The sequence below is a fragment of the Sorex araneus genome, chromosome X (genome assembly GCF_027595985.1).
Source record: "Sorex araneus isolate mSorAra2 chromosome X, mSorAra2.pri, whole genome shotgun sequence".
In the NCBI taxonomy this organism is placed as follows: Eukaryota; Metazoa; Chordata; class Mammalia; order Eulipotyphla; family Soricidae; genus Sorex; species Sorex araneus.
The window spans coordinates 141,687,563-141,708,287 of NC_073313.1; positions in this window are offsets into that span (position 1 = coordinate 141,687,563).

The following is a 20,725-nucleotide window of genomic DNA, read 5'->3' on the forward strand; positions in this document are numbered from 1 at the left end:
TCAGTCTCTAGCCCTCATTCAGCCCGCAACTCCCTTCTCCCACATGGCCTTCGACTACATTATAGTTGGTGATCCCTTCTCTGAGTTGCCCTTTCCCCAGAATGTGAGGCCAGCCTCCTAGCCATGGAGTCCACCTCCTGGTAGTTGTTTCTACAATTCTTGGGTGTTAGTCTCCCACTGTGTTATTCTATATGTCATAGATGAGTGCAATCTTTCTATGTCTGTCTCTCTCTTTCTGACTCATTTCACTCAGCATGAAACTTTTCATGCCGATCCACTTAAATAAAAAATTTGTGACCTCCTTTTTTCTAACAGCTGCATAGTATTCCATTGTATAGATGTACCAAAGTTTCCTCAACCAGTCATCCGTTCTAGGGCATTCGGGTTTTTTCCAGATTCTGGCTATTGTAAACAGTGCTGCTATGAACATACATGTGCATATGCCATTTCGATTATACTTTTTTGCCTCTCTGGGATATATTCCCAGCAGTGGTATTGCTGGGTCAAATGGGAGCTCAATTTCTAATTTTTTGAGAATCATCCATATTGTTTTCCAGAAGGGCTGAACCAGTCGGCATTCCCACCAGCAGTGTAGAAGGGTCCCTTTCTCCCCACATCCTCTCCAACAGCGGTTGCTTTTGTTCTTTTGGATGTGCGCTAGTCTCTGTGGTGTGAGGTGGTATCTTGTGGTTGTTTTGATCTGCATCTCTCTGATGATTAGTGATGTAGAGCACTTTTTCATGTGCCTTTTGGCCATTCGTATTTCTTCTTTGGTAAAGTTTCTGTTCATTTCTTCGCCCCATTTTTTGATGGGGTTGGATGTTTTCTTCTTGTAGAGTTCAACCAGTGCTTTATATACCATTGATATCAACCCCTTATCTGATGGGTATTGTGTAAATATCCTTTCCCATTCTGTGGATAGTCTTTGTATTCTGGTCACTGTATCTTTTGCGGTGCAGAAGCTTTTTAGTTTAATGTAGTCCCATTTGTTGATCTCTGTTTTTACTAGATTGCTTAGTTCTGTGTCACCTTTGAAGATACCTTTATCTTCAATATCGTGGAGGGTTTCGCCGACCTTGTCTTCAATGTACCTTATGGTTTGTGGTCTAATGTTGAGGTCTTTAATCCATTTTGATCTGACTTTTGTGCATGGTGTCAGGTCAAGGTCTAAACCCATTTTTTTGCATGTGGTTGTCCAGTTGTGCCAGCACCATTTGTTAAAGAGGCTTTCCTTGCTCCACTTCACATCTCTTGCTCCCTTATCAAAGATTAGATGATCATACATTTGGGGTTGTGTGTAGGGATATTCCACCCTGTTCCATTGGTCTACGGCTCTGCCTTTGTTCCAGTACCATGCTGTTTTAATTGTTACTGCTTTGTAGTAAAGATTGAGGTTGGGGAGGGTGATGCCTCCCATCGTCTTTTTCCCAAGAATTGTTTTAGCTATCCTTGGACGTTTGTTGTTCCATATGAATTTTAAGATTGCTTGATCCATTTCTTTGAAGAATGTCATGGGTATACTTATAGGGATCGCGTTGAATCTGTATAATGCTTTGGGGAGTATTGCCATTTTGACAACATTGATTCTCCCTATCCACGAGCAGGGTATATGTTTCCATTTCCTCATGTCCTCTTTGATTTCATGGAGTAGCGTTTTGTAGTTTTCATTGTAGAGGTCTTTTACTTCCTTGGTTAAGCTGATTCAGAGGTACTTGATTTTCTGGGGCACGATTGTGAATGGGATTGCTTTTTTTATGTCCCTTTCCTCTGCCTCATTGTTTGCATATATGAAGGCCATGGATTTTTGGGTATTGATTTTGTAGCCTGCAACTTTACTGTATAAGTCTATTGTTTCTAAGAGTTACTTAGTAGAGGTTTTAGGCTTCTCTAGACATAGTATCATATCATCTGCAAATAGTGAGAGTTTGATTTCTTCCTTTCCTATCTGGATGCCCTTAATCTCTTTTTCTTGTCTAATAGCTATCGCAAGTACTTCCAGTACTATATTGAAGAGGAGTGGTGAGAGTGGGCATCCTTGTCTTGTGCCTGATCTCAGAGGAAAGGCCCTTAGTTTTTCCCCGTTGAGGATAATGCTTGCCGTAGGCTTGTGATAGATGGCTTCGACTATCTTGAGGAAAGTTCCTCCAAACCCCATTTTGGCGAGGGTTTTCATCATGAAAGGATGTTGGATCTTGTCAAATGCTTTCTCTGCATCTATTGATATGATCGTATGGTTTTTATCTTTGCTTTTATTGATATGGTGGATTATGTTGATTGATTTCCGAATGTTAAACCATCCTTGCATCCCCGGGATGAATCCCACTTGGTCGTGATGTATGATCTTTTTGATGAGTTGTTGGATCTTATTTGCCAGTATTTTGTTGAGGATCTTCGCATCGGTGTTCATCAGGGAAATTGGTCTGTAATTTTCTTTCTTAGTGGTGTCTTTGTTTGCTTTTGGTATTAGGGAGATGTGTGCTTCATAGAAACTGTTTGGGAGATTTCCTGTTTTTTCAATTTCCTGGAAAAGTTTGAGGAAAACAGGCAGCAGGTCTTCTTTAAATGTTTGGAAGAATTCGCCAGTGAAACCATCTGGGCCTGGGCTTTTGTTTTTGGGGAGGTTTTTGATCACAGTTTCAATTTCCTTAACATCGATGGGTCTATTCAGGTATTCCAAGTCTTCTTTGTTCAGTCTTGAGAGATTGTAGGAATCGAGGAATCCATCCATTTCTTTTAGGTTCTCCTGTTTTGTGGCATATAGACTTTCGAAGTAGTCTCTAATGATCTTTTGAATCTCACTGGTTTCTGTTATGATGTCCCCCTTTTCATTTCTAATTCGATTTATTAGGGTTCTTTCTCTTTCTTTATTTGTGAGTCTTGCTAGCGGTTTATCAATCTTGTTTATTTTCTCGAAGAACCAGCTCTTTGTTTCATTGATATTTCGGATTGTCTTTTTGGTTTCCATGTCATTAATTTCTGCTCTAATTTTTATTATTTCTTTCCTTCGATCTGGTTTGGGTTCCTTTTTCTGGTCCTTTTCTAAGGTCTTGAGTCGTGAAGTCAGGCTGTGTATGTGGGCCCTTTCTTCCTTCCTGAGGAATGCTTGGAGAGCTATAAATTTTCCCCTTAACACGGCTTTAGCTGCGTCCCATAGGTTTTGGCAGCTCATGTCTTCATTCTCATTTGTTTCTAAGTATTTTTTGATTTCTTCCTTGATTTCCTTCCTGACCCACTCATTGTTCAACATTGAATTGTTTAATTTCCAAGTGTTTGACTTGATTCTCCGTGTCAGTGAGTGGTTAGCTTCTATCTTCAGCGCATCGTGGTCTGAAAAGATGGTTGATACAATTTCTATTTTTCCGATTTTATTGAGGTATGTTCTGGGGCCCAGTACATGATCTATTTTAGAAAATGTTCCGTGTGCACTGGAAAAGAATGTGTATTCTTTCTTTGGGGGGTGTAAGGCCCTGTATAGGTCTATTAGGCCTCTCTCTTCAATTTCTTCTTTCAGAGTCAGTGTTTCCTTGTTGAGTTTTGTTCTTGTCGATCTATCTAGAGGCGATAAGGCCATATTGAAGTCTCCGACTACTATTGTGCTGTTAGTGATGTCCTCTTTGAAGTCTGCTAGGAGTTGTTTTAAATATTTAGCTGGTCGCTCATTAGGTGCATATATGTTTAAGAAGAGTGTGATTTGTTCCTGTTGTACATATCCCTTGATAAACAAAAAATGACCTTCGCTGTCCCTTTTAATCTTTTTCAACCTGAAATCTATGTTGTCGGATATTAGGATGGCCACTCCAGTTTTTTTATGGGGGTTGTTTGCTTGCAGGATTGTTTTCCATCCTTTGACTTTGAGTCTATGTTTACTCTGTTTGTTCAGGTGTGTTTCTTGCAGGCAGCAGAATGTTGGGTTTAATTTCTGGATCCATTTTGCCACTCTGTGTCTCTTTATGGGTGCATTTAGGCCGTTGACATTGAGAGAGATTATTGTGATAGGATTTTGTGTCATATTTCTGTGGTATTTGTTGTTTTTATGTGGCTCCACCTTGTCTTACAATAGCCCCTCTAGACCTTCTTTCAAGTTTGATTTTGAGTCTATGAAGGACCTGAGCTGTTGTTTATCCGAGAAGTAGTGTATGGTTCCTTCGAGTTTGAGTGAGAGTTTAGCCGGATAAAGTATTCTTGGTGAGGCATTCATTTCGTTGAGTCTTTTCACTATGTCCCACCATTGTCTTCGGGCTCGGAGGGTTTCCTCTGACAGGTCTGCTGTAAATCTGAGGGGTGCTCCTTTGTATGTAATTTCCTTCTTTGACCTTGCTGCTTGCAGATTTGTGTCTCTATCCATAGCATCCGTCATTCTGACTATGATATGCGTTGGAGTCTTTTTATTCGGGTCTCTTTTTGCTGGTACTCTTCGGACTCCTTGTATCTGGATGCCTGCCTTCTCCAGCTCTGGGAATTTCTTAGCAATGATGTCTTTGACTGTGTTTTTTTCATTGGGGTTACTTCCCTGTGGTTCTGGTACTCCAATGATTCTTATGTTGTTCCTCTTGAAGTCATCCCCCAGGGCTCTGATTCGCTCTATAGCCATTTTGAGGTCTTTGGCCATGATTTGTTGTTGTCTATAAGCTTTCTGCAGCTCATCTTCCAGGTCGCTGATTCTTCAGCTGTAGTCATTCTACTGTTAAGGGCATCTAGAGAGATTTTTAATTCGTCTACCGATTCCTTTATTTGTGTGACTTCCGTTCGTAGGTTTGAGATTTCTGTTCTCATTTCTTCCTGTATTTTCTTGGTGGACCGTTCCAGTGCTTCATTCATCTCCTCCCTTAGTTTATTGGATGTCTGTTCCATGGTTGCTTGGAGTATGTCGACTCTCCTACAGATCTCCTCTCTAAATTGTTTATCTGAGAGGTCATAGATGTGAGTAGCCCCCATTGATGTTTCTGGAATTTTTTCTTCTCCCTCTCTTGGTGGGGGGGATTTTCGCTGCTTCTTCATATTGTTGCGGAAGTATAGAGTTGGAGCTTTGTAGTTATTTATTCCTTTTTCTTCTTTTGGAAAGAAGGTTTTCTGATCGTGCTAAACTTCCCTTATTCACTGACAGCTTTTATAGTGTCAGACTAAGCTAATGGCTATTTTGCGTGTTTGAGATCGCAAAAGTGAATTTTCAAAAAAATACAAGTACCGATTGAGCTAAGGTAACAAAGAATAACTGCGGCCGCGTTAGCGTTGGCCGCTCTGAGATGAGGCCACGCCGACTTTTAGACCACGCCCACTAACATACGGGACACGCCCCCAGTGTCTTCCTGCGAGGGAGGGCCGCAGTTAGGGGGCCAGGTGAGGAGCCGGGGCGCGGAGGACACGGGATGGGCGGCTGGAGGGTCTCGGGGAGTCCAGGCGGTGGGAAGCGGGGTCGGGAGGGCGTGGCCGAGGGTCTGGTACGGTACCTGCGAGGGCGGGCCACAGTTAGGGGGCCAGGTGAGGAGCCGGGGCGCAGAGGACATGGGCTGGGGCGGCTGGAGGATCTCGGGGAGTCCAGGCGGTGGGAAGCTGGCTGACTTCATCTTTTCTAACAGCTGCATTGTATTCCATTGTGTAGATGTACCAAAGTTTCCTTAACCAGTCATCTGTTTTGCGGCACTCCAGTTTTTTCCCAGACTTTGGCTAATGTAAAAAGTGCAGCAATGAACATACAAATGCAGATGTCATTTCAACTATACTTTTTAGCCTGAAGGTATATATTACCAAGAGTGGTATTGTTAGGTCAAATGGGATGTCAACTTCTAATTTTTTGAGAACCGTCCATGTTGTTTTCCAATAGGGTTAAACCAGTCAGCATTCCCACCAGCAGTGAAGTTGAGTCCCTTTCTCCCCACATCCGTGCCAACACCGGTTTCTGTTGCTTTTGTTCTTTTGGATGTGGGTTAGTCTCTCTGTGGTGCGAAATGATACTTCATTGTTGTTTTAATCTGCATCTCCCTGATGATTAGTGATGGAGAGCATTTTCTCATGTGTTTTTAGCCATTCGGATTTCTTCTTTGAGAAAATTACTATTCATTTCTACTCCCCCCATTTTCTGATGGGATTGGATGAATTCTTCTTGTAGAGTTCAACCCGTCCCTTGTATATCCTTGACATCAACCCCTTATCAGATGAGTATTGGGTGAATATCCTTTCCCATTCTGTAGACTGTCTTTGTATTCTGGTCACTGTTTCTTTTGAGATGCAGAACCTTCGTAGTTAAAGATAGTCCCATCTGTTTTTCTCTGTTTTCACTTGCTTGGCCAGTGGCATGTCATCTTTGAAAATACCTTTAGCTTCAATGTCGTGGAGGGTTTTGACAATCTTGTCTTCCATGTACCTTATGGATTCTGGTCTGATGTGTAATCCACTTTGATGTGATTTTTGTATATGGTGTTAGGTAGAGATCCGAGCCCATTTTTTGTATGTAGCTGTCCAGTTTTGCCAGCACCATTTGTTGAAGAGACTTGCCTTGTTCCACTTCATATTTCTTGCTCCCTTATTAAAGATTAGATGATCATATATTTGAGGGTGTGTGTCAGGTTATCCAACCCTGTTCCATTGGTCTGCGGCTCTGCCTTTGTTCCAGCACCATGCTGTTTTAATTATTACCACTTTGTAAGTAGAGATTGAGGTTGGGGAGGGTGATTCCTTCCATATTCTTTTTTCCAAGAGTTTCTTTAGCAATTTGTGGGGGATTATTGTTCCAAATGAATCTCAGGAATGTTTGCTCCATTTCTTTGAAGAATGTCATGGATATCCTTATGGGGATTGCATTGAATGTGTACAATGCTTTGGGGAGTATTGCTATTTTGACAATGTTAATTCTCTGAATCCATGAGCAGGGGTTGTCTTTCCATTTCCTCATGTTCTCTTTTATTTATTGAAGTAGCTTTCTGTAGTTTCTTTGTACATGTCCTCTACCTCTTTAGTTAGGCTGATTCCAAGCTACTTGATTTTCTGAGGCATGATTATGAACAGGATTTCTTTTGTCATGTCACTTTCTTCTCTCTCATTATTTGCGTATAGAAAAGTCATGAATTTTTGGGCATTGATTTTATAGCCTGCAACTTTACTATACAAATTTATTGTTTCTAGGACTTTCATGGTAGAGGTTTTACGGTTCTCTAAGTATGGTATCATACCATTTGCAAATAGTGAGAGCTTGATTTCTTCATTTCCTACCTAGATGCACTTAATATCTTTTTCTTGCTTAACTGCTATTGCAAGAACCTCCTGTATTATATTGAATAGAAATGGAGAGAGTTGTCATCCTTGTATCGTTCCTTATCTTAGAGGGAATGCTCTTAGTTTTTCCCTACTTATGATGATGCTTGCCATAGGCTTGTAGTATATGGCTTTGCCTATATTGAGGAAAGTCCCTTCTGTATCTATTTGGTGAAACTTTTCATTATAAACGGGTGCTGGATCTTGTCAATGCTTTTTCTGCATCTATTGATATGTTCATATGGTTCTTATCTTTTCTTTTGTAGATATGATGGATTATGTCGATTGATTTACGAATGGTAAACCATTTTTGCATTCCAAGGATGAATCCCACTTGGTAGTGGTGTATGATCTTTTTGATGTGTTGTTGAATTCTCTCTGCTAATAGTTTGTTGAGAATCTTTACATTCGTGTTCATCAGGGATATTGGCCTGTAGTTTTCTTTTTTTTGTGCTGTCTTTATTTGCTTTGGGTATTAGGGAGAATTGAGCCTTATAGAAACTGTTTCGGAGGGTTTCTGTTTCTCCAATTTCTAGAAAAGCTTGAGAAGAACTGTCAATATGCAATATGTCCTCTTTAAATGTTTGGAAGAATTCTCTAGTGAATTAATCTGGACCTGGGCTTTTGTTTTTGAGAAGGATTTTGATTCCAGTTTCAATTTCCTAGATATTAATAGGCTATTTAGGTATACCAGGTCTTCTTGATTCAGCCTTGGGAGATTATCGGAAACCAGGAATTTATGCATTTCTTCTAGGTTCTCTTGTTTTGTGGCATACAGAATTTCAAAGTAGTCTCTGATGATCTTTTGAATTTCTTTGGTTTCTGTTGTGATATCCCCAGTTTCATTTCTGATTTGGTTTATCAGGGTGCTCTCTCTTTCTTTGTGAGTCTTGTTAGTGGTTTATTAATCTTGTTTGTTTTCTCCAAGAACCAGCTCTTGGTTTCATTGATTTTTCCGATTTTTTTTGTTTTCTTGTCGTTAATATCTGCTCTAAGTTTTGTTATCTCTTTCTTTCTGCCTGGTTTGGGCTACTTTTGTTGGTCCTTTTCTAAAATCTTGAGCTTTGAACTCAAGTTATCTATTTAGGCTCTTTCTTCCTTCCAGAGAAATGCTTGCAGGGCTATACATTTTCCCCTCAATATGGCTTTAGCTGAATCTCACAGTTTCTGGAGCTCGTGACTTCATTCTCATTTGTTTCCATGTTCCTTTTGATTTCTTCCTTGATTTCATTCCTGACCAACTCATTGTTTAACATTGAGTTGTTTAATTTCCAGGTGTTTGATTTGGTTTTCTGTGTCTGTGCATGATTAACTTCTGTCTTCAGTGCATCATGGTCTGAAAAGATAGCTGATACAATGTCTATCTTCCTGATTCTTTTGAGATATGTTCTGTGGCCCAGCATATGGTCTATTCTGGAAAATATTCCATGTGCACTGGATAAGAATGTGTATTTTCTTTTGGGATACAAAGTCCTGTGTGGATCTACTAGCCATCTCTCTTCTATTTCTTCCTTCAAAGCCAGTATTTCCTTGGTGAGTTTTAATCCTCTTGATCTATCCAGAGGTCATAGGGCGGTGTTGAAGCCTCCAAGTACTATTGTGTTGCTCGCAATGTCCTTGTTAAGGTCTGTTAGCAGTTGTTTAGGTAGTTAGCTAGTCCCTGATTGGGTGCGTACACGTTTAGGAGTGTGATTTCTTCTGCTATACATATCCCTTGATTAATAAAAAATTGCCTTCACTGCCACTTCTAATCTTTTTTTAACCTGAAGTCTATGTTGTCTGATACTAGTAAGGTCACCCCAGCTATTTTCAGGGAGTTATTTGCTTGCAGGATTGTTTTTCATCCTTCGACATTGAGTCTGTGTTTGTTCTGACTGTTCAGATGTGTTTCTTGTATGCAGCAGAATGTTGGGTTCAGTCTCTGAATCCATTTTGCCACTCTGTGCCTCTTAATTGGTGAATTTAGACCATTGAAATTGAGAGAGATTATTGTCATGGGGTTTTGTGCCATCTTTCTGTAAGGGTTTGTTGTGCTTGTAGGTGTTTTCTTGTCTTACAATAGCCTCTGTAATCCTTGTTTTAGGTTTGGTTTTGAGTCTACGAAGTTCCTGAGCTGTTGTTTATCCACAAAATAGCGTATCGTTCCTTCAAGTTTGAATGAGAGTTTAACTGGATAAAGTATTCTTGGTGAAGCGTTCATTTCATTGAATTTTTTCACTATATGCCACTATTGCTTTTGGGTTTGGAGGGTTTCCTCTTATAGGTTTGCTGTGAATCTAAGAGGTGCTCCTCTGTATGTGATTTCCTTCTTTTAGCTTGCTGTTTGCAGTATTGTGTGTCTATCTGTGACGTCCATTATTCTAACTGTGATATTTCTTGGAGTTTTTTAGGGTCTCTTTTAGCTGGCACGCTTCAGGCTCCTTGAATCTGGATTCCTGCATTCTCCAGCTCTGGGAACATTTCAGCAATGTTTTTTTTTTTTACTGTGGCTTTTTCATTGGGCTCCTGTCCTTCTTGTACTCAGATGATTCTAATGTTGTTCCTCTTGAAATCGTCCGCTAGGACTCAAGAGCTATTTTGAGGTCCTTCCCATTGTTTGTTGTTGCCTGTAGGCTTCCTGAAGCTCATCTTCAAGCTCACCGATTCTGTCTTCCGCTATAGTCATTCTATTGTTGAGAGCACCCACTGAGTTTTTTATTTCATCATCTGAATCCTGTATTCATGACATTTCTTTTTGTAGCTTTTTTAATTTCTGCTCTCATTTCTTCCTGTATTTTCTTTCTTTCTTTTTTTAGAATAAAGATTTTATTTATTTTTTTATAATTTATTTATTTTTAATTAGTGAATCACTGTGAGGCTACAGTTACAGATTTATACATTTTTGTGCTCATGTTTCCCCCATACAAAGTTCGAGAACCCATCCCTTCACCAGTGCCCATTCTCTACCACCAGTAAACCCAGCATCCCTCCCACCATCCCTAGTCCTGTCACCCCACACTGCCACTATGGCAGGGTATTTCCTTTTTCTCTCTCTCTCTCTCTGATTAGGTTCTTCCTGTATTTTCTTGGCTGTCCATTCCATTGTTTCTTTCATGTCCTCCTTTAAGTTAATGAATACCTGTTCCATTGTCACTTTGAGTTCATTAAACATCTTCAGCATTTATTTCATCTCTGAATTCTTTATCGGAGAGCTCATGTTCGTGGGAAACGCCTATTTAGGCTTCTGAACTCCTTTCATCATCCTCTCCTTGTGGTGGGGATTTGCGCTGTTTCTTCAAGTTGTTGTGGTGGTATGAAGGAGTGACCTTCAGGTTCACTGTCCCTATTCCCTCTTGTTGCGAGCAAGGATTCCGGATGAGCTCAGTCGATGGTAGTCACCTTTTTATTTTTCCTTTCTACAACATGTCCTTCCTCTCAGATATTCCTCTGTTCCTTACGTGACGCTCCCAGTGATGCTTTCGGAGAACGTTCTCTTTTATACTGGACTATTATAGCTGCTTGTAGTCATTGGTATTTTGGTGAAATTGGAATAGACTAGTGGCCTATTGGGCTACTGGGGTTGGGATAGCTAGGATGTTATTCAAGGACTTAGGTAATGAAGCCTGAGATGTAACAACCAGTTGCTGGGTTTGAGGAAAATAACTGCAGCCACCGGCTCCAAAAGAGGCCACCTCTACTTCAGCGGAGGCCACGCCCCCTATAACATAGGCCACATCCACTGGCTCGCCATAGCTGGATCCGAGATGCTGGCTTCGATGCGGGAAGGGCAGGTTGGGGGAGGTCACACACCTAGGGCGGAAGAGAAAATTCCGCGGTGCTGGGGAACAGTGTGCCGCAGTCCAGGGTGGGCTCAGTTCCCATTTTTCTGAGAATTTTCATCATAAACGGGTGCTGGATCTTTTCAAATTCTATCTCTGCATGTATTGATATGATCATATGGTTTCTATCTTTTATTTTATTGATATAATGAACTATGTTGATTGAATTATGAATGTTAAACCATCATTGCATCCAAGCGATGAATCCCACTTGGTCATGGTGTATGATATTTTGTGTGAGTCTTTGAATTCTACTTGCTAATATTATTGTGTGTCATTCTGATTATGATATGTCTTGGAGGCTTTTCATTAGGGTCTCTTTTAGCTGGTACTCTTCTGGCTTTCTGGCTTCTTGCATCTGGATGCCTGCATTCTACAGCTCTGCGTTCTTCTCAGCAATGATATCTTTAACCGTTGCTACTTCTTTGGGGTTGCCTCCTTGTCCTTCTGGTACTTCATTGATTCTTATGTTGTTACTTTTGAATTCATCCCCTAGGTCTCTTATTCACCCTCAAGTTATTTTGAGATCGTTTCCCATTATTTGTTGTTCCCTGTGTGCTTTCTGCAGATCATTTTCAAGCTCACTGATTCTGTCTTCAGCTGTTGTCATTTTACTGTTGAAGGCACCCACTGAGTTTTTAGTTTCATCTACTGAGTTCTTTATTAGTGACACTTCTGGTTGTAGCTTCCTTATTTATGTTCTCATTTCTTCCTGTATTTTATTGGCTGTCCATTCCACTGTTTGTTTCTTTCATATACCCTTTAATTTACAAAATGCCTGTTCCACCATTGCTTTGAGTTCATTGAACATCCTTAACATTTCATCTCTGAATTCTTTATTGGAGAGGTTGTATTTGTGGTTTTTGGAGCATGGAAACAGGCACCAGAGCAGATAAGATCTGTCTTTGCATGGTAGATAAGACCTGTCCCTGTATAGGGTCCCAGTAAGGAGTGTCTGAGCACATTTTACAAGCACCAGGTATTCAGTGTTGAGTCTCATCCCCCAAGAATTGTCACCTAACTGAGTTCCTAACTAGCCCTAATTGGGATTGGTCTAGAGCATAGCAGATTTGGAAAGATGATAGGTTAGTAATTCTAAACTTTATGTGATTGAACCATCCTCTTAAACTGAGACCCTCTATAAAATGTGTGTATTTGGCAATAAAGTGAGTGGCCATTGGCTGTCTCCCACAGTGGTTTCTCCACGCACCCATCATCTTTTGCCTCGAATCTGCCCAGACCTGTTGCATAATGTGTCTGAGAACATTGGGGAAAATCTGTTCCCCAATCGTAGATATTGCCTGTTGAGGCTTCTGCGCTCTTTTCTTCATTCACGTCTTGTGGTGGGGATCTGCACTGTTTCTTCATGTTGCTGTAGTAGTATGTAACTGTATCCTTCAAGTTCACTATCAGTGTCTCTCTTGCTGCGTTACCGGCCCGCTCTCCACCCAGACGAGACCTGGAGTGGCCACACACGAACCGCTCCTCTGCTCCTAAAAGACCATGATCCCAGAGGCCTACTAACTACTTTCGGCACCCAGCAGCTTCAGCAAACATCTCTCATCCCGAATGATTCCTCCAACCATCATTGACTTACTGATCCTGTCTCTATTTCAACTGCCTTTTCCCCCAGCTCATGAGGCAAGCATCCAACTATGGAGCAATATTTCTGGCCCTTGTGTCTACTGTCTTTGGGAGTCAGACTCATCTTATGTTATTTCATATTTCAAAAATGAGTATGGTCCTTCAATGTCTGTCCTTATCTTTCTTATTCATTTTACTTAGCATGATACTCTCCATGTCCATCCCCTTATAAGAAAAATTCATGAATTCATCTTTCCTGACACTTGCATAGTATTCCATTGTGCATATGTACCAAAGTTTCTTTACCAGTCGTCTGTTCTCGGACACTCAGCATGTGTCCAAATTCTGGCTATTGTGAACAGTGCTGCAATGAACGTACAGATGTATATGTCATTTCTATTGTGCTTTTTGGCAGCTTCGGAATATATTCCCAGAAGTGGTATTGTGGGGTCATATGGAAGCTCAGTTTCTAGTTTTTAAAAGAATACCCATATTATTTTCTAAAAAGGCTAAACCAGTGGCATTACCACTAACCTTGAAGAAGCTTTCCTTTCTCTCCAAATCCATGACAACACTGGTTGCTTTTGTTCTTTCTATTAAATAAAAAATTATTGTATCACCATGAGATAGTTACAAACTTGCATGATTCCGTTTCATTCGAACAATGCTTGAGCACCCATCTCTCCACCAGTGCAGTTTTCCACCACCATTGTTCGCAGTGTCCCACCTGCCACCCCCACCATAGCCCACTCTTTGCCTCTTTGGCAGGTGCAGTCTTTCTTTATAAAAATATTTTTATTGATTTACCTTGTGATATACTTACAAACTTTCATGTCTGAGTTACAATCACACAATGATCAAACACCCATCGCTTCACCAGTACATATTCCCCACCATCAATATCCCCATTATTACTGCTTCCATTGCAGACAGCATTCCCCATACTGTCTCTCTACTTTTGGGCATTATGGTTTGCAATGCAGATACTGAGAGATTATCATGTTCAGTCCTTTATCTACTTTCGACACACAACTCCCATCCCAACTGATTCCTCCATCATTTTCTTAGTGATACATTCTCTATTCCAGCTGTTCTCTCCGTGCCCTTTTTGTGATGCAGGCTTCAAACTATGGAAAAATTGTCCTGACCCTTCTCTATACTGTCCTTGGGTGTCGGTCTCATGTTATGTTATTTTATAATCCACAAATGAGTGCAGTTTTTCTATATCTGTCCCTCTCTTTCTGACTCATTTCACATAGCATGATACTCTCCATGTCTATCCACTTATAAGCAAATTTTATGACTTCATCTCTCCTAACAGCTGCAGACTATTCCATTGTGTAGATGTACCAAAGTTTTTTTAACCAGTCATCTGCTCTAGATTCTGGTTATTCTGAACAGTGCTGCAATGAACATATAAGTATAGACGTTATTTCTACTGTGATTTTTTTGAAGCCTCAGGATATATTCCCAGAAGTGGTATTAAGGGGTCATATGAAAACTCAATTTCTAGTTTTTGAAGGACTGTCCATATTTTTTTCCAAAAAGGCAGCATTCCCATCAACACTGAAAGAGCATCCCTTTTCCCCACACTCACACCATCACTGGCTGCTTTTGTTCTTTTGAATGTTTGTTAGTCTCTGAGGTGTGAGATGATATCACATTGTTGTTTTCATTTGCATCTCCCTGATGATTAGCCACATGTAGCATGTTTTTCATGTGCCTTTTTGCCATTTGTATTTCTTTTTGGAGGAAGCTTCTGTTTATTTCTTCTCCGCATTTTTGGATGTTGTTGGAGGTTTTTTCTTATATAATTCTACCAGTATCTTGTATATCCTGGATATTAATCCGTTATAAGATGAATATTGGGTAAATATTGTTTCTAATTCTGTGGGCTCTCTCTGTATTTTGGTCACTGTTTCTTTTGAAGTGCAGAAGCTTCTTATTTTGATGCAGTCCCATTTGTTTGTTTGTTTCCCCTTGCTTGGCCAGTGGTATTTCATTCTTAAAGATGATTTTAGCTTCAATGTCATTGGAGGGTTCTGCCTACATTTTCTATATATACCTTGTGAATTCATGTCTGATATTGAGGTCCTTAATCCACTTTGATCTAACTTTTGTGCCTGGTACTAGACAGACATCAGAGGTCATCTTATTGCAGGTAGCTATCCAGTATTCCTAGCACAACTTGTTGAAGAGGTTTTCCTTGTTCCACTTCACGATTTTTGCTCCTTTGTTAAAGATTAAGTGGCCATATATTTGGGATTCTGTAACAGAATATTGAACTCTGTTCCATTGGTCTACGGTTCTGTTTCTAGCCAATACCATGCTGTTTTGTAATTACTACTGCTTTGTAGTACAGTTTTCAGTTGGAGAAAATGATCCTAGCCATGTTCTTTTTCCCAAGGATTGCTTTATCTATTCTTTGGAATTTATTGTTCCATATGAATTTCAGGAGTGTTTTATCTATTACTTTGAAAAATGCCTTGGGTATCCTGATACGGACCGCATTAAATTTATATAATGCTTTGGGCAGTATTTCCACCTTGATACTGTTTATCCTACCTATCCATTAACAAGGGATGTGTCTCCATTTCCCAGTGTCCTTTTTATTTCTTGAAGTAGTGTTTTGTAATTTTCCTTGTATAGGTCCTTCACCTCTTTGGTTAAGCTGATTCTGAGGTACTTGAATTTCTGAGGTACTATTGTGAATGGGATGTTTTTAAATGTCTCCTTCCTATCTTTATTTGTTTGTATATAAAAAAGCCATGGACTTTTGGGCGTTGATTTTGTGTCCTGCCACTTTACTATGCAGGTCTATTGTTTCTAGGAGCTTTTCTGTAGAGTCTTTAGGATTTTCTAAGTGTAGTATCAAGTCGTCTGCAAATAGTGATAGCTTGACCTCTTGCTTTCCTATCTGTATTCCCTTGATATCTTTTTCTTGCCTAACTACTATGGCCAGGACCCCCAGAACTATATTGAATAGGAGTGGCGAAATTGGGCAACCTTGTCTTGTGCCCTATATTCGAGGGAAGGTTTTTACATATTCCAAATTGAAAATGATACTTGCTGTGTGCTTGTGATATATGACTTTGACTATACTGAGGAAAGTTCCTTTGATGCCTTTTTTTTATTGAATCACCATGTGGAAAGTTACAAAAGTTTCAGGTTTAAGTCTCAGTTATACAATGCTCAAACACCCATCCCTTCACCAGTGCACATATTCCACCACCAAGAATCACGGTATACCTCCCCCCTCCCCCCCCACCTCCCCAGCCCCCAACCCCGCATGTGTAACTGGTAAATTTCAATTTCCTTTCACTTTACTTTGATTACATTCAATGTTTCAACAAAAAATTCACTATTATTTATTTGGAGTTCCTCCCCACTAAAGTTGACCTGCTGAAAAGAACGCATTTGGTAATTCTTTTTCCATTGCTGAGAATGAAGAGATATGAGGTCAGGAGGCCGAATTAGCAGCCGCACAGTTTTGGATTTCTGTATTTCAGTATTTTAGTAACTAAGTCCAGAGAAATATCTTCCAGAAATTGCAACATTGTGAACTTGTATCTCTCAGCTACTTTACATTCAACATATGAGTGCGATCTTTCTATGTCTGTCTCTTTCTTTCTGACTCATTTCACTCAGCATGATATTTTCCATGTTGATCCACTTATATGCAAATTTCATGACTTCATGTTTTCTGACAGCTACATAGTATTCCATTGTGTAAATATACCAGAGTTTCTTTAGCCAATCATCTGTTTTCGGGCACTCTAGTTTTTTTCCATATTGTAAACAGAGCGGCAATGAACATGGAAATGCAGATGTCATCTCTACTATACCTTTTTGCCTCTCCGGGATATATTCCCAGGAGTGGTATTGCTGGGTCAAATGGGAGCTCAATTTCTAACTTTTTGAGAATCGTCCATATTGTTTTCCAAAAGGGCTGAACCAGTCGGCATTCCCACCAGCAGTGAAGGAGAGTCCCTTTCTCTCCACATCCACGCCAACACCGGTTGCTTTTGTTATTTGGGATGTGGGCCAGTCTCTGTGGTGTGAGATGATATCTCATTGTTGTTTTGATCTGCATCTCCCTGATGATTAGTGATGTTGAACATTTTCCCATGTGCCTCTCAGCCATTCGGATTTCTTCTCTGGGAAAGTTTCTGTTCATTTCATCACCCCATTTTTTGATCGGGTTGGCAGTTTTCTTCTTGTGGAGTTCAACCAGTGCATTGTATATCTTTGTTATCAACCCTTTATCGGATGGGTACTGCGTAAATATCCTTTCCCATTCTGTAGATTGTCTTTGTATTTTGGTCACTGTTTCTTTTGAGGTACAGAAGCTTCTTAGTTTGAGATAGTCCCATTTATTTTTCTCTGTTTTCACTTGCTTGGCCAGTGGCGTGTCAGCTTTGAAGATACCTTTGGCTTCAATGTCGTGGAGGGTTTTGCCGTCGATGCCTGTTTTTGCTGAGAGTTTTCATCATAAATGGATGCTGGATCTTGTCAAATGCTTTCTCTGTATCTATTGATACAATCATATGTTTTTTCTTTTGTTGTTATTATTAATTATGTTGATTGATTTCCGAACGTTAAACCATCCTTGTATCCCTGGGATCAATCCCATCTGGTCATGGTGTATGATCTTTTAGATGAGTAGTTGGGTTCTATTTGCTAATATGTTATTGAGTGGCCTTCATTTTTGGTCTATGGTCTACTTTCAGCACACATCTTTCAACCCGAATGGGTCTTCCCAACAGGATGCTTCTTTATAGGCAATTTCTTTCTTTGAACTTGCTGCTTTGAGAATTTTGTCTCTCTCTAAGGATTTGGTTATTTTGATCAGGATGTGTCTTGGGCTATTTGTATTTGGATTTCTTCTAGCTGGTATCGTTCAGGCCTCCTAAATGTGTTTATATGTGTTATTCAGCTCTGGGAATATCGTAGCAATGATGTCTTTGATGGCTTCTTCTTCATCAGAGTTTTTTCTTCCTGTCCCTCTGGAGCTCCAATAATTCTTATGTTACTCCTCTTGGCTTTATCCATCTTCTCTTGACATCTGTTCCCGGATCGTGAGTCTCTTTTCCATTTTCTTTTGTTTTCTGGAGCGTTTCTGCACTTCATCTTCAAGCTCACTGATTCTGTCCTCACCAGCTGTTACTCTGCTGCTGAGATCCTCCACTGAGTTTTTCAATTCGCCAACCAGATTTTTCAGATCTGACATTTCCATTTGTAATTTTGTTTGCATATTCTGCATTTCTACTTTCAAATCCTCTTTTATTTCATTGGTGGTGTTTTCCATTGCTTCTTTTAGCTCCTTATGCATTCTCAGTAGTTCCCTTCTAAATTCCTTGTCAGAGAGGTTGTTTAGCACTTTGTTACTGTTGGGGTCTTCTGGGCAAGCTTCTTCAATAAGTAATCTTGGTGGGCTTCTGTGTTGCTTTACCATTATTACCTGTGTGGTTTAGCCCTTCATGCTCACTGTTACTATCCTGCTTTTGGTGCAGTATTAATTGAGGTAAACTTAATGAATTATTGGCTAATGTGCTTCTGGTGGTTAAGCTAACCTAGTGAAAGTTCCACCTATGAGGGTAACTCATAGTTCTTATGGGATATGGAGGGGGAGAATAACTCGCGGTCTAGTGGCTGCGGCTCCAGAAAAGAGCCCTGGATACTGGGAGGTTACCTGGTGGGGATGAGGAGAGACTGTGCCCGGAACATTGCAGCTTTGGGTGCGTACTGTGTGCCTCAATTTCTGTCCCCCACAGATCAAGGATGAAAACCACCTTGCCTAGGGTTTACTTAGATATGTAGCTCCAAGAAAGAGCCCTGGATACCGGGCGTGACGTACAGTCTTATTACTCTGTCTCTAATTTTGGGCACTGTGATTTGCGATTCAAATACTAAGAGGTTTTGTTCTTGTTCTACTTTCAGCACATATCTCCCAACCTGGGTGATCCCTCCAATCATCATTTAGCTAGTGGTCCCCTCTCCATTCTAACTGCCTTTTCCTCTAGCAATCGGGGCTGGATTCCAAACCATGATGTGATCTTCTGGCCCTTATCTCTACTGTGCTTAGGTGTTAGTCTCATATTATGCTACACTATATTCCATAAATGAGTGCAATCTTTATATGTCTGTCCCTCTCTTTCTAAATCATTTCACTTAACATGATACTTTCCATGTTGATCCACTTATATGCAAATTTCATAACTTCATCTTTTCTAACAGCTGTGCAGTACTCCATTGTGTAGATGTACCAAAGTTTCTTATATATATGTAGATATACATATATATATTTAAGTGAATCACCGTGGGGTACAGTTACAAACTTACGAACTTTCATCACTACATACAATGATCGTTTACCCATCCCTCCATCAGTTCCCATTCTCCCCCACCAATGTTCCCAGCATCTCTCTCACCAACCCCCACCCCATTCCCCACCACCCCACCCTGCCTTAGCGGCAGGCCATTCCCTTTTATTCTCTCTCCTTTTGGGTCTTATGATGTTGTGGTTTGCAGTAGAGGTATTGAGCAACCATCGTGTTCAGATAGACCAAATCTGATGGCCGCCCAAAGTTTCTTTAACCAGTCATCTGTTCTCAGGCACTCGAGTTTTTCCAGATTCTGGCTATTGTAAACAGTGCTGCAATGAATGTACGAGTGCAAATGTCATTTCTATTATACTTTTTGCATATCCAGGATATATTCCCAGAAGTGGTATTTCTATGTCAGATGAGAGTTCAATTTCTAATTTTTTTGAGAAGCGTCCATGTTGTTTTCCAAAAGGGCTGAACTAGTCAGCATTCCTACCAATAGTGTAGGAGAGTCCCTTTCTCCGCACATCCTCACCAGCACCAGTTGCTTTTGTTCTTTTGGATGTGGGCCAGTCTCTGTGGTGTGAGATGATATCTCATTGTTGTTTTGATTTGTATCTCCCTGAGGATTAGTGATGCAGAGCATTTTTTCATGAACCTTTTGGCAATTTGTATTTATTTTTGAGGAATCATCTGTTCATTTCTTCTCCCTATTTTTATGGGGTTGGAGGTTCTTTTCTTATAAAATTATACTAGCGTCTTGTATATATTTTATATTAATCCCTTGTCAGGTGAGTATCGGATAAATATTTTTCCCATTCTGTGAGCTCGTTCTGTATTTTAGTTACTGTTTCTTTTGAGGTTCAGAAGCTTCTTAGTTTAATGTAGTCCCATTTGTTTATATTTGTTTCCACTTGCTAGTTCAGTGGTTTTTCATCCTTAAAGATGCTTTTACTTCAATGTTATAAAAGGTTCTGCTTACATTTTCTTCCATATACTTTATAGATTCAGGTCTGCTATTGAGTTTTTACCCCATTTTGATCTGACTTTTGTGCTTTGCATTAGACAGAGGTCTGAGTTTATTATTTTACATGTAGCTGTCCAGTTTTCCAAGTACCACTTGTTGAAGAGGCTTTCCTTGTTCCACTTCACGTTTATTGGTCCTTTGTCAAAAATTAAGTGCTCAGAACCCGGGCAGCCGAAAATCTCCAGAATCAACCACCGCCACGTTCAAAGCCACCCTCCACATGCTCAAATGATCCTCACCCAAGTGGGAACTGGCAGAAAAACCCAGGTATGCAGGACCAGTGACTGAGGTGTCCAAGCCCGCTTGGGTAGGGACTGGGACTCCTCCCCGCAACTCGCCAGTTTTCCAGTAGTTTGGCAATCACAACCACAGACTGCTCCTGGTGCCATTGTAATCTCATCAACGGCCAAGATCCAGAGACTATAAATTAAATCTCCCAGAAGAGAGTGATTCAGAATTTCCTGGAGCATGTGGCTGCGTTTGCGGCTGCACAACCTCTTACACTCTAGCCCACTTATCATAACTAGCATACATTTGTTTGGTTTTAACATACTTGCTTGTATTTTCTTATATACAGGCTTAAATAGGTCCAGAATTCCTCGGAAGAGCAAGGCCAGTTTCCTTCTTGAGGAATGCTTATAGAGTTACAAAATTTTGTCTTAACACAGTTTTTTTGTGTCCCATAAGTTTCTGGTAACTCATGTCTTCATATTTTTTTGTTT